The following is a 15291-nucleotide window of genomic DNA, read 5'->3' on the forward strand; positions in this document are numbered from 1 at the left end:
CAGATTATAGAGGTATTCTGGATTACAGAGGTGTCGGATTACAGAGATTTCAGTGTATTACATAGTTGGTTTAGTATTCTGCTGTTTAGTGAGATCATTTTAATTTCTTCATTCCAAATGGATTGATTTGTCATTGTGGTTTTTGTGGAATGTAAAATGGTCCTGCATGAAGGGCATTTGCTTGCAAACAAAGCCAATCTTGATATTACCGCTAACAAAGGGTATGGATCCATAATATAAAACTTGTGATGGGTTGTATTATAGTTTGGTTCACTGGTGGTGGAGCAGGCCAAAGAGTGAAAACTACTTGTTGACAGCAACTTCCCCACACTGACTATATCTCCTTATTTATAACTACACATACATGGCTAAGTAGTTTGCTGATACTGTGACTGCTCTATTAGAGTATCTCAATCTCTTTTGCAAACACTGTCCCATAAAAGTGAGGGGCCATGGCTAGGCACCAGCCTATTATGCTAGCATAATTTTGAGCATAGTAGTGCCTGAAAACAAATCAAATACTCATAAGGTCATATCAAATATAAATATCAATTACATGCATAATATTGGTGTCAAACATACAGGCATGGTAGCACTACTTGCTACAGTGGTGCATCATCATTTCTCACTACAACATAAGTGTTTGTCAAATTCATAGAATCTTGCAACTCAAGACCAATTCTCTCTCTGTCACCCTGAGGGTCTACTACGATGCTGTGTTCCAACAAATGAATCCGTTCTCCATCATCTCCATCACAGATCTTAGCACAGGTCTTCTTCGACCACCATACAAAACGGAACAGCACATAATTATGCCAAGGGAAGATATACCAGCACCATCTGGATTGCAGTGACTGCCTGTGATTCACTTTGAACATCAAAGACAGTGTACAAATTGTACACACTGAGAGCGTTAATGACAATCAGGTTCATAAAGATGAGAGCATCCAGTTTGTTGGCAAAAGGATATTCTTCACTGAATGGCTGAAAAAGAGAGTGTAGAAACAAGAAGCCTCCCAGAAGACACTGTTACTGTATCTGTAAGGTTGGAGTGAAGGTCAGTGTTACATACAGTGTCAAGCGGTACAAGAAAAAGAATCCAGCATAAAAATGACAATCTTTCTTGAAAGATCCATAAAATTCTTCCAGCAACTGAGCAACTGATTAAGTTTGTCTTGCCTAACAAAACAGCAAATCATCTTGTAGCAGTTTTGGTACAATCTTATATTATCACACTTGTTACCAACAAGAGGTTTCAATATCAAATAGCCAGGAAGCATTGCAGAAATGACTATAAGCACAAAAGCAGGGACTGCATAAACCAGATGTTCTTGGCTAAAATATGTTATTGTTCCAACATGATGTAGTCTTGTTTCAATTACTTCAGAACCATGTCTATAAATTTGTCCAGGGATAAAAAAGTACATTGAAAGCAGAGCAACCTTAGTGTACGACAGTACAATGAAGGCAGCTAATCCATGAATCAATGAAGTTTTACCAAACAATTTGTTCCACTTGGTCACAATTGAAGCACATTTGTGTTTAAAGTAATCAAATTTGCCAGGCTATGCCATAGTATCATGTGTTTCATGGTAACAGCAGATGTAATTAAAACACCTGAAGTTTTTTGAACACAGCTACCAGTACTATTAAGCCAAAAGCAGCTCCCCCCCTTCACTTTTAGGCTTTATCAATATGTTGAGGATTATAATGAAATTTTGTCTTAGCATAATTATATGATCACTAATAACACAAATACTCATAAACCCACCATATAAACATCTTTCCAAGGTATTATCAGTGGATTTATGCAAAAGGTTATGCAACAAGTACCCGGATCAGCATTGGAAGTGTACAAGATCAAGATACTCTAATAGAACAGTCACTTAACTATCTAATAGAACATTCAGTGTAAGCATAAAAATTCGTTCTGTTATGGAATTTTCCAAATCTGCCTGTGCCCATACATACAATGAAGTGCATTGGTCTGATTAAAAGGCTTGTTCATCTACTTGTGTAGCTATTACCAGTACCGGTATACTTAATTCAGGTACACAATTTCCATTGAAAATGCTCTCAAATTCAATCTCATATCATTCAAATTCAGTTTCAACATTATCATGCATGCAATTGTGAGATGGTGCATCATGTGCTTGGTTGTCTGAACCTTTCCATTAGCAAATGCTGCAGAGAGCCATACCTATAATCTAAAGGCAGTATATAAAATATCTACAGGCAGAAATATACATTTTATGTGGAAATGTCTCCAAATCGCAGTATTTCAGCATCTATTTTTCAAAAATTTCCTGGTGCATGACCCCAGACCCCCCTAGTTCTTTGTCCAAGAGATTAGTACCTTGAGTTAGCTCCCCCCTCTTTTATAAATTCTAGATCCACCCCTGGATGCTGTGGTTGACATTGGAGCTCGTCTAACTGAGTCCTGCTGCTAGGCAGTAGTATCTCATAGTGTGACTTGGTAAAGTTACAAAAGCCTTGAGGACAGAGAGAAGTTACAAATTCATTAGTGGATGGATTGATTCCTCCCCAATGATATTGTGTAATATTTGCTGGATATATTTCATCATCATATCCTGGATAACCACCAGACTTTCAGTTGCACACTTGCATGATGTTACATTCTGTACCTCGTCATTGAAAGTAACGTAACCGGGTGGGCAATAATCAAAAGTTACATTAAGTATAACAGTAGATGCAATGGGACCTGAACTAGATGCAATGGGACATCAAATATCAAGTCAGATATAACAATATCATCTGACTGGAGAACAGTCAACCCACCCTGGCCACTACAGTTTACAATACGTTGATGACTTATTCCCCTTATAACAACATGGCTTATGTTCCTCAGTGTAACAGGCTTGTACAACACAACATTTTTATCAAGTACAGTGATGCAGACATTCTGGAAGTAGTTGGAAGCACTTAATGCATCACTCAGTTGAGAACAAGAATAATCTGGGTTATACCAGCAAGCTGTTGTATTATTAGTTCCACTATTACTCACAGTGATATTGTGATTGCAGACAGTCCTATTGATCTTGTACATAGCCAGGATTGCCAGCAACATCACTTAATATGGAGATAGATAAGTTATAATATACAAAAACTGGAATTTTCAACTGCTTTTTGGGTAATGTTTTTTCATGGGCCACGCCCAAACCTTTGGGGTCCCTACTGTACTCTATGATACAGTAAAGCAATATATCCAGACACACGGTAGTGTGTAGTGTGTAGATGACTTCCATACCAGTGTGTCAATAACAATAACAGGAATAATGCAATTTCATACATGGTGGTTCCATAGGAAACATTTCCCGAGGGTTCCCTGCAAGCTGAACAGAGGCCTAGCCAGGTATGCCAGGACTACTACAACAAACATCATACCTTAGCAACTTCATTTATAGTTTTAAATACACTATAGTAAGATATAATGCACTGCACAGTGCACAGGTGCAGTTATATGGAGAAATTTATTAGTCTGTAATTTCATAGATCTACCAATAGAAGTACTAGATTGTTCTAGAACATTCTATGTATGTTCTATTAGAAGTCCTAAAAAATGTGCACTCTATTAAACTATTACAATACTATTATCAATTATTGAATTAAATCATGTAATGAAATACATTTATACATGCAAGTCTGTCTTCAATCATCGTGTCTACATAGAAAAGAAGAAATGTGAGTAAAAACAAACCTCAAAGTCAGCCATAGGCTGGTTTTGGGGCCTTATAAAGTACATAAAGAAGTGAAATCCAGCCAAGCTGTGAAAAAATGGTGCGGCCTTAAAAAGCCTGGATGAAAAAAGTTGTGAAATCAAAGGTGGCAGCCAAGAAATGGCTGTAATGATGTTAATACTAAAAATATTTTATAATGACTGTGTGCATTGTTAACATTTATTAGTATTGACATCATTGCAGCCATTTCTTGGCCGCCACCTTTGATTTCAAAACTTTTTTCACCCAGGCTTTTTAAGGCCGCACCATTTTTTCACAGCTTGGCTGTGTGTGGATAATATACCCTCCTGGATTGGAAACTGTGCTGCAAGCCCATAGACTTTGTACAAGAACCAGTGTCCTTATGCTTCAACAAATTTAATCCTAATACAGCCGAACTGTGGGATTAATGACTTTATTTTGTAATGAGAATGGCTCGAGGCGTAGTTATGATAATAGTTTCACCACTTTGTGTCACTTTTGGTTAGAAGGCTTACAATGGCAGATTACATGCTTTGGGTGAAGCACATTCTTGGCTAAATTATTAAAGGTAGAAAAAGAAAGTATCACAAGGTTAACTATGCTATAAAGAATAGCCTCAGCTTGCCTACCCATAACTTCTTTAGCAGGTTTTTGAGATGGCATTTTTGGCAAAATGGGAAGTACATTTACCCTGTGATTCTAAACAGTATCACTACACAATTTATACTATGAAGTCATCAAAAAATGCTCTGTAGACTGGTCTGGTGTAGCATACAGGGTTTCAGTGTTTTCCTTGAATGTGTCCAAACCATCACATCTCGTGTTCAGTTTCGTTTCCACCGTTTGCACAATAAAGAGCCAATTTGCCTCCAAACTCGCTGTTGGTTTCTAAAACATCTTGAGAAAGAACCCTTTACCAGTGGTGAGCCTTGTTTCGCTTAGAGAAACTTGCCTTGCTATTGAAGAGGGCGTGAAACCAGCCTGTAACCAGTGGTGCTTACTAGTTTCCAATCCAGGGGGTATATTATCTATGGTTTAACACTAAGGACCTGTAATTAAAGACACAAGTAGAAGATAATGTATCAATTTTAATGTTTGGCTGCTTTGCCAAGGTATATTTGCGAGAATTAAGGTGATTTCTGCCTAACGCCATTGAGAAATTCTGGTAAGTATATTTCAACTAATTACATTGCAACATTGTTACAGTTGACAAGAGATGCCTTCATCATACAGGGAGACTATGCACAAGTCAGTGTTTAAAGACTATGGACAAAGGGTTAACTAGATATATAGCAGCAAGTTAAAGGCAATTGTATCACAATTTAGAGAGACCATCATTTTAATAAATAAAATTAATGGTTTTTACTGTGTACTGGCAAAGCATTAAGTAATTTTGGTAGGCGACAGGAAATTATGCTCAATTTTTTTCACATTTTCTCAAAAAGTTGGCCTGATTATTTCCAAAGAATAAGAAGTGTTGTTCCAACTTTTCTTGAAGATCATGAAGTTTGCTTTTTAGACAGGAAAGCTATTTCTCAAGTTGGCATGCAAGATGCATAGTGATTATTGTAATAGAAAAAAGACTTGTCCCACAGTTGAGCATAGCACAATATATGATTTTCTGGAAGTTGAGATTGAGGTACCTAGAGTAGTGACTTACCATAATATAACTAAATACCTTGACCTGGAGTGTTCATATTAGAGAAGCCACAGAAGTGTTTAATATATGCGCACTATTGTTATGAACAGCTACCAAGAGTTCTACATTTCAGGATGTCTTTTCTGAGGAGTTCCACTGTACCTACACAACCATGTAGATAACTTAAATTTGTGTGAAGTGATCCTGTATAAGTCATAAAATCAGACACCACTTGGTATATGAGGCTAAAATCTTTGTATGAGCAGTGAGCACCACAGGTACTACAAACACACAAAGTTTTATCAAAACCCAAGAAGTGATTCTTAATTTCCTTGTTGTTGATTTGACACGGAATGACTCTATACTCTAAATTGCTTGGTTGTTATAACTGTGGACCTGGGGACAGAAAACTCGGAGACCCATCTTTTCATATATATACTTAAAAGTTTATACAATCATAATTGCACTAGATACTGCTGCAAGTCACATCATATAGTCTTGCATGGCCAGTGCTCGAATTGAGGGTATACGGGGTATACGAAGTATACCTTGATAATAATTTTTGTAAATTAGAATACCTTGATAGCCTAGCTAAGTATAAGGTAGCTACAGTGTAGCTATAGTACCTACTCCTCAGCAAAAAACATCCATGAAACGTTAGTTACTACATAGTAATACATATTCTTACTTGGTGTAACGTGATTCTCGAGCCAATTGATCCCCCAAGGAAGCTAATCCCACAATCCTCAAAAATACCTTTCGTGAGGTGTGCATTAATTAGAATTGAACATGTGTTAGTTATTTTGCATGCAATGCAGAATCTACCCCTCTATTGTAGACTGCATGTGTCTACCAAGGAAGTAATTGGTGATGAATCAGCTGGTGATGAATCAGTTGATGATGAATCAGCTGATGATGTTGAAAGGCAGCAAATTAAAGCAGTGAAGAAGAGTCATATAATGATGGTAGTGTATATACAGAGCAAGTACCAACTAACAGTGACACATTTACCTAGTTGGAACCGGAAATGTGGCTGGATAAAAAAACGTTCCCACCTTGGCTAAATCATAAATTGGGTTACCATCTTTAGGTATAGATACTGCAAAGAGTATTCATCTTTCTCGTGAATGGCAGTCAAATTACCACCAATATCATTCTCAAAAAGTAAATGTTTCAAAATTTCCTTATAGACTTTATTATAGTATTCATGCTTCTTGCATTGAACAGTTATTCAAAATCGCTACCAAATTCAATCTCAAAAAGTTGATTTTTTTGAGGAAATCTTATACTAGCTATACTAACTAATTCTAGATCTAGTTGTTACGTAGCTCAGTATATAGCTACTATTAGCATTCATACTTCTTCCAGTGTTAAACTCAGCAAATTTCAGTCAAGATTGCCACCAAATAAAATTTATAATCTCAGCCAGAATATAAATTTCTATGGGGAGCAGCCTAGGCCTTTACACTATAGCTATAATTTTGCTTTTTAGCTCAGTAGCTATACTATTAGCATTCATACTTCCAGTGTTGAACTATCAACAAATTTCAGTCAATATTGCCACCACATTCAATCTCAGAATGTTAATTTTTCAAAATTTCCTGGGGCAGCATGCCCCCAGACCCCCCTAGAAAGCTCATGCTTTGCATTTCGCAGAGTGTGTGTGGAATGATTTCCAGTACCTGTGTGCCCCCCCTTGCCTTAGCAAAATCCTGGATCTGCCCTTGATAGTATACCCTCATATAAATTTACAATTTGAGCACTGTGCATGGCCAATCCACATTTCTATCTAATATGACATTTAAATAGAAATTACAAGTGCCGCTGAAAAAGTGTCTGTAGCTGACTACTCATGCTGCACAATGGTCACCTACAGTTCAGAAACTTTGAGCAGATAAATATTCCAGGTAAATAGATACTCAACAAACAGATTTCATTTGTCATCTGACGCATGAAGTAAAAGGTTTGTTAGAATTTGATTAAAAATTGGGTTTCACTGTGTTCTCAGGTCCTCAGGTCCATTGTTTATACCAACTTGAGGACCTGTGAGCATGGTGAAATAATAGCTGGTTATGGGCATACCTTAGAGCCATAAGGGAGTTAGCACTACAATACGTTATCTTGTACTTTGAACTACATTTTCAGTCAAATTAGTCAACATTGAACCTAACTTAGAGAACAGCTCTCGAGTCCAGTCAGCAAAAATTCCAGTCACACACATACACAGACACCATAATTTCACCCCTTCACTGTGTAGCTAGCCTTGAGCTCATGCATCAGTCACTGAAAATGAACAAAACTCATATTATAAGGGATAATGCAAAAATTACAGAATTTCTTCTCCCAAAAATTTTATTAAAAAGTGTAGCACAATGTCTTGCGTGTCCTATTAGGCATTAGATTTATTTATTTTGTAGTGATGACCTGTTCAAGGTAGTGCACTTCTGGCTGGTCAGTTTCCTAGTGATTAGAACAAGGCATGTTCAAGCCCTATGTTAGCCCTTCCCTAGAGAAAACACAGGAAGATGACAGCAGGCTGCATGGTTTTGCTGTTCACCACATAGAACAGTGTTACAGTTTATCAAAAGGGTGGTTTTCAGTCAGTGTAAGATGCGACTCAAATGCATGTATTAGTTCCTGGTGATACAACGCAATTGATAATACAAACTGATGTAACTACTCATAAAGTTTTTATTTTTGTTTTGTGCCACAGCTACCAATAGTGCTCAATAAAGGAGTCGGGAGAACCACCCATTTGTTTATTTAACATTTACTGGCTTAAATGTAGCAAACCTATATCAAACTGCAACACTTTCAGGCTCTACAAGACGCTATAGCTAAAACATGCATTTGTCACATCTTTAAATATCCATCCCTATTATCATAAATATGATTATAATGAACAAGTATTAGGAATTTTAAGTTCAATATAGACTGAATTAGTGATTAAATGTTCACTAGTACGTATATGTGTAGGTATAGGCAACCTCCCTTGTTTCCCTACTTTTTCTATGATCCCTAATCGAACTTGAAATTCCTAATACTTCTTTAAACTTTTTTGTAACGTTATTATGACTGGTGAACCCATACACACCGCATCAAAAGAAAGGATGGCGCCAGAGTCATTATTTTCATTTGAATGCGTGGCCCAGCCATTAATTATTGACTCAAAAGTGAAGTGGCTATTACACTTAGCTTTCAGCTAGTGTTACACAATGCTACAAACAAAGAACAATAGGAGTGCCTCTGCAACCAATCTAGCCACCACAAAGGATATGGACGATTCATGCAACCCAACTATGACTCAAAAGTGAAGTGGCCATTACACTTTGCTTTCACTTACTGTTACACAGCATTACAAACCAAGACGCCTCAGCAATCAATCTAGTCACCATGGAAAAACAGATGATTCCTGCTTTACAAATGGGAGGAAGCCGTGCATTGCGCTACTGCGAATCGACACCTTGGACTGTCAGCAAAATGAAATAGGACACAAAATGAGGACAAAGATAAGTCCCCAATGCATGCATTTTGTGCCAAAAGACACATCTAGGGATGAAGCTATGTCAAACAGTGAAAAAATCAAGCCCATAGCCTTAGCCGTTATCGAGTTATGCTTGTCTGAACGCATCAAGCAGGCAGGCAAGCAGTTAGTCAGTCGGTAGAAAATCCCAATAATTTTTGAAGCATTTAGGGTCATACTGAAGGCACTTTTGGGCTTGGTTGTACCTAGCCAATACTGCCAAGGCACCAGGATATGTCTGGGTAGAAAAGCCCAAACCTCCATGATCCCTGATATACAGTACTGCCACCTTCAGACAAATAAAAGACCACGCTAATGTAAAGTGAGAAAGTTTTGTGGGATAATTTTTTTTGTAGAGCCTTATCCATGAAATTTAAATATATTTTACAGCCCATGCACTAATTGTATGGAATTATCCAGAGATCAATGTCTGCAAACAACGAAAATTTTAACCATCATTGACAATGAAAATGTTATTAAAAAGTGTGGTATATCCTTGTGCACACACAACCACAACATAGATTATGATTATGATAATTGAATATGCTCATGACATCCAATGAAAAAAGTAAGGATTAGGGCCGGAAGTACATTTAACCAGTTAAGGTGTGTGTATTAATTACAAAGTATTAGTTTCTTCCAATCTTTAATAGCTGTAGGCAGGATAAATCGGAGTAGGTGGATGGAAGATCATAAGGTTGGATAGTCTGGTGGCGCCCACCTCTTCACAAAAAGAGAAAGGGTTTGGTATTCAAAATTTGTAGTGTTACAGAAAACAGGTAACACCAATCAGATTGTGTTGCTGGTAATTACTAAATTTTTGTGACATTTGTTTTGGAGTTACCATAGGTGATATAGAATTACATAATATTTAAAAGAGTTTGCCACAAAGTTTTGTGAACATGCATTATGATAAGGTTGCTTACATGTAGTCGACAATAGGGTGTTCTTTAAAAGAATAAAGATGGAGGTAGTAAAGAGTCTTGTAGTTGGAACTAATGTATAATTGTGATGCTGCTTGCAAAGGATATTTGGTTCAGCGTTGAAACTGGGTCACTACTGCTGACTCGGATGACCCACTGACCTGGATTTGACCTGGATGTGACCCAAAGTAATCAAAGCCGAGGCGTGTGATAAGAGCTATGTTTCAGGTAGTCTTGAGCAAGCGAAACTATGTTTTGAGCGTTCAATTCGTGTAGAGTAAACGAGTAGTTATGTGATAACTAAGCCGGTAAGTTTATAATTTAAAATCATCAGTGTGTTTGGTTCCACGTAGCTACTGTGAGTTTACAGACAGCAATTGAATGTGGCTTCATGCATACCTAGTATTACAATTTCCCGATATATTGAAGTGGATGTGGCTCACAAAAGTACTTATCCTGCTGCAAGACTAGACTATATACAACTCGTACTACAATTGATTAGTTGGCATGGCTCCATGTAAGCTTGCAGACAGATTTGGTTGTGTTAGTAGCTGTTTGTTAACCATCTCTAGAAGCACTGGTATGGTTGTTAGGCCATTCCAAATGAGACTGTAGTTTTCTGTCCCACTTCTGGGCACCACTTCATTTGCACATCATTATTTTCCAAAAACCACTTCCTGTGCTGCTGTATAGTTCCCATGGTGCCTTCCATTTTGTATCACTGAAATGTACAATGAAAACCTAAAAAAAGTGATTCTGGTGGTTGCTAGCTAGGATTAGCTTACAAAGAAGCCAGTTTTATGACCTTGAAATCCCCTCAGAATTGAGATATTCTAATAGAGCAGTTATAATAAGTCTCCCATCCACACCAAATATTGAAACCATCAGGACAGGAAACTGCAGTCTCATTTGGAGTGGCCTTAGACGTGCCATTCTTGCGACGTCAATGTTTAATTATATTCCATAGTTACCACTTTGTAATGCTAGAGTGACCTGACCCTCTCTGTTTTTGTGAAAAGGCGGGCGTTGCCACACTAAAAGTGAGTTGGCAAGGAGTCACATATTGAATTTATTTGGTTAATAATCAATACATTAATACTAAAAGGGACACGCCCCAAAAAATACGTAAAATGCTTAAATGGTGTAAAAACAGTGATTTTTGTGTATTTTCGAAGTGCCCACAACATTACTTATTGTCGTACCCACAAAAAACAGTCTGCTAATTGCTCACATACCTCTAAGGAATACTCCACCTTATTTTCATAGCTGTAGCTGCAGCGGATAGTGGGCCCAGCACAGTTTCTGACCCGGTTCATCATTTTGCCCAATGCGCAATGTATTGTGGGATTCACTCATTACCAAGACTATGGGAGTTCACCTTAAACTAATTAGTCTAAACACAAAAAATGGTCTGGAACATTGTGTACATGAATAATACTTCAGTAAGTCAAGGGAATTGTACGAAGAGTTGTTGCCCTAGAGCGGGCCATTCAGTTTAAAGGCAAAAGTTAAGGAGAGTCGCTTTGAAAATAGTGCCGCGTGAGTAACTTAGTTTAGAACTTTGTTCTAGTTTCTGTAGGACTGTATAAACAGACACCATGTTTCCTAAGCCAACTTTTGGTGGATTTCTCATGCGTTTTTGATCTTACCATGTTGGTAGATATGCAGAATCCCGCTAAAATCAGTAACTTTTATTAGGTTTGCAATCCCTATGGCTAATTTCAATATGAAATACCACGAAAATTTCTTGCCTTCCGGTTTCAAGTCTTCTGTTGGTCAAATGGTGAAAAAATCCCAGGCCCAATTCGATACTCTGGCAACACGCAGTCTAGCTACTGTAAAATAGTCCAGCTACTTTAGGTAGTAGCAGCTATGTGTCAAAGGTGGTGGCCACTGTTTATTCAAGGATTTCTCCTTTGGGGCGAATCAGGAATTTGGGGGGTGACCAGAGTTGTCTGAGTTCACAACAGTTAAAATAGTTGTGAAACTGGTTAGTCATTTAAGACTGTGATGAGTGAAGATGATTTTTGATTTTTGTGATTAAGAATTAAGATCATATGGTTGGTAGTAGTGATGACATAATGATATAATATCTAGGACAGCCATGTGCATCTCATGTATGTACATTGTATTAATAAACAGTATACACTGTGTATGTTGAATCTGTTGCCAGAATAAACAATTTGTGTGAGATATAGCATGTATAGCTATATTGACCATCATGCACTGTATGATAATATACCACGAATCACTAGCAAACTGCATGGGTGGATGTATTCCTAGAAACTTTGGCTATTTGAAATTGAATATTAATCAGAATATTAGGGTATTTTCATGACTATGAATTTTTTTTATCATTAGGCTTTCTGAGATTAAATCTGGTTTCACTGGCTGTGCACAGCATGCCATTTTGAAAGTAAACTGCAGCTGGCTTAGAATTTTTTACAAAATTACACTTTCTGAGATTGAATTTAAAGACATTATTTTTTGAGTGTTAACTGAGCATGCTATATAGAAAAGCTGGGTAAAATTGGGCTCTCAGATATTAAAGCCATCACTGCAATTATGTAGGAATCTTTGTTAGCGGTATATATATATATATATAAAATAGGCAGCGGAAGGGGGGGGCTTAGCCCCCTCAGAATGATATCACGCCGAAATTATCCTTCTTGGAGTGGGGGGCTGAAAACTGTGATAAAGATCTATATACTATTATACGCTAATAGAATGCTCAAATATCCTAATAAAGCAGTCAAGGCCTTCATAAAAATGTGTTCCTAAAAGTAGCTTTTTTTTATATTTACAATAAAAGAAAAAACGAAAAAAGTGGTCTATAGAGGGAATCAAACCAGGTACCTCTCTCACTTTAAGAGTTGGTGTCTTACAACTGTATCAAGTGTTTCCAGGTGGCTATAGGCTGTTTTGCACTGCTTATAAATGCTATATGTTCATTAACCCTGTAGTCAACAGCTAAAAGCTTTGCCAAAAAAAGTTTTTAACTAGTAAATAGCCTGTTTTGACTAAAACTTGGTGTTATAGTTAAAATGCTTTAAATTGTACCTAAATTGCTATAAATTAATTTTGGTGAACTTTGAGACATTATGTAAGCTTAAATGGCTACAGCTTCTGGGGGGCTGTGCCCCCCAGACTCCCTGCTGCCAGAGACTCTACACTTCAGTCAGCCCCCCCCCCTCATATCAACTACTTACCAATATATTTATATATATATATATATATGTAACACTTTCACACCTCAGATCAAAGGAGCCGCCTGGGCTACATTTCATATGTAGACCGGGCTACAACTGGGCAGTGATAATATAGACGTTGATGTTGAAATCGATTGTGGGATCGATTAATACTAACGTGATTAGGATGTACAAATTGGATTTTGCCATGAAAACCACTCAGACAGAGAACGTTTTGTTGTTATCCTTGCCATCCTACGAGTTGAAAATGTTGGGATAAGGTAAAAACTAGCTTATTCACCGATCGTTTCTGCATGTTTTCGAATATGGACACGCCCCCATCACGAAGCTACCACTCTGCACAGAATAACCACTCTACAAGCAAGCTTACCTATCTAGGCCTTTAGTAAACTCCTTCATTATTTCATAAACGATTCAATAGCACTGATTAAAACATTAAACTCGCATAACCGAAATTCTCCATGATATTTTCTGTTAATTATAACCGATTGATTGATTTATTTATTTATTATTTAAACTCGCAGTACTTGGCAAGGCCGTTCTTCCGTACTGGGGTACACATAATACACAATACATAGTACACAGCCAAACGTACCAGAATGCACTAGCTGCTGACCCATAATCGAACATTTTAGGTGTGCATATATAATACATCCAGTAGCTGCACCCGTATTGGCTTGGGTGATTGATCGCCCTGTACAGGCTATCAGCCTAAAGTGTTACATATTAGCTGTAACACGGGGCATTTGGGCTTTGCCTGATATGTATGCCCTCTGCCCTTGGGCCTGCGGCCCTCGGGCATACATATCAGGCAAAGCCCTCATGCCTGTGTTACAACTATTACATGTACCTTATACAGGAGATGTTTAGAAATTAAACTGAATCTGAGAGCATTAATTTTAAGGTTACATTCACGATGTTTAACCAGGAAATTTTTTTACATATTAATCACTCCTCAGGTGGTATGGCTCGTGAGGCAACTGTGTTTTATAAAAGGCTGGCTGAACGTGTAAGTCAAAAGCGGGAGGAAAGTTATTCAGTAGTTATGGGTTGGCTATGATGTCAAATCTCTTTTGCTATGTTGAGATGTGCCATTATGTGCATTCAGGGCAGCCGCTCTTCAGCTGGACACCCAGTGATGGAAAATGATGCATCCCCGGCTGTTGCTGAAGGAGAGTTACAGCTTGACTGTTGATTTTTTTTTATTTCAATGATTTATTTATTATGTAAAATATGGTCATATATGTCCATGTGAAAAAAAATGATGTTAAAAAAACTGAGATTGAATCTGAGAGCATTCTTGATAATTTTTGTGTGCCATTTAATACCAACTGAACTTATTATAACCTAAACATAATGTAATAGTCACTCACAATTTTAGGGGGTGAGTCTGAGATTTTAGGGGGGAGTTCCTCCCCTAACAGCCCTAGAATAAACACTGGTGCTGGCTATGGGCAGGGGTATGACACCTCTTCAAATCACGTACGCCCTTCAGCTACCTAATCACAAAAATTTGGAGCGCTTTTGCCCACGCAAATAATTAAAACTGCTTGTAAACTACTGTCCAAAAGAGAGAGAACCATCATTATTAAATAAGGAAACATGTGAAGTATGATGAGCCCTCATGTGACCACAGCCAGACTCTTAAAAGAGATCTGTGAGGGCACGGCAAGGTTAAACAAACAAACAAACAAAAAAGCCTAAACCTACATACAAAAATAGAAATTTGTTACATTATTACACATAAACTATGCTGTCCACTCACTGCAATTCCTAGCCAAAAAAATTTTCTGTGAGCAGGATATGCACGCCTTGGCAGCATCATCACAAGTCTGTCGAATAGAAAACTTGGTGGTGGTTGAAATCAACAATACTCTTGAAATTCTGAACACAGCTGGGCTGATAGTGTCCTAGCACACTAATTTCAACTGTTTCTAAACACTACAAACTCACAGTGATACAATACTAGTTTTAATCATGGACACTGTCCTTCAGAACACAGTAATAACATCACAAATCACATAACGGCAATCACGCGTGAAGTTTCAAATCACAAATCCAATTTCAAATCACAAATCAGGTTTCAAATCACGAACAGATTTGTAAAGGGTCGCACCCCTCGGCCATGGGCACCCGGCCTATACACACTGAGTGAGTACACTAGTTATATGCGTAACAGCCAACTCACAATACATACTCGTCAAGGTGTCAACTCGAACTGGCCTACCTGTTGTGTTAATTTGTTCGCGAGGTTCACGGCTCACGTGACACTAGTACG

The 15291-nt window shown here is 37.7% G+C and overlaps 1 long non-coding RNA gene across 1 annotated transcript; it reads right to left on the reverse strand.

Annotated features, from left to right (window-relative positions):
* Positions 1-820: 820 nt before the first annotated feature.
* LOC136240955 (uncharacterized) lies at positions 821-15291 on the reverse strand. Its single transcript, XR_010694054.1, has 3 exons — positions 15202-15291; positions 14779-15151; positions 821-3682 (listed from the first exon to the last, which is right to left on the reverse strand). It is a non-coding gene; the product is annotated as an uncharacterized lncRNA (long non-coding RNA).

Source organism: Dysidea avara, chromosome 12, assembly GCF_963678975.1.
Source record: "Dysidea avara chromosome 12, odDysAvar1.4, whole genome shotgun sequence".
NCBI classification, from domain to species: domain Eukaryota; kingdom Metazoa; phylum Porifera; class Demospongiae; order Dictyoceratida; family Dysideidae; genus Dysidea; species Dysidea avara.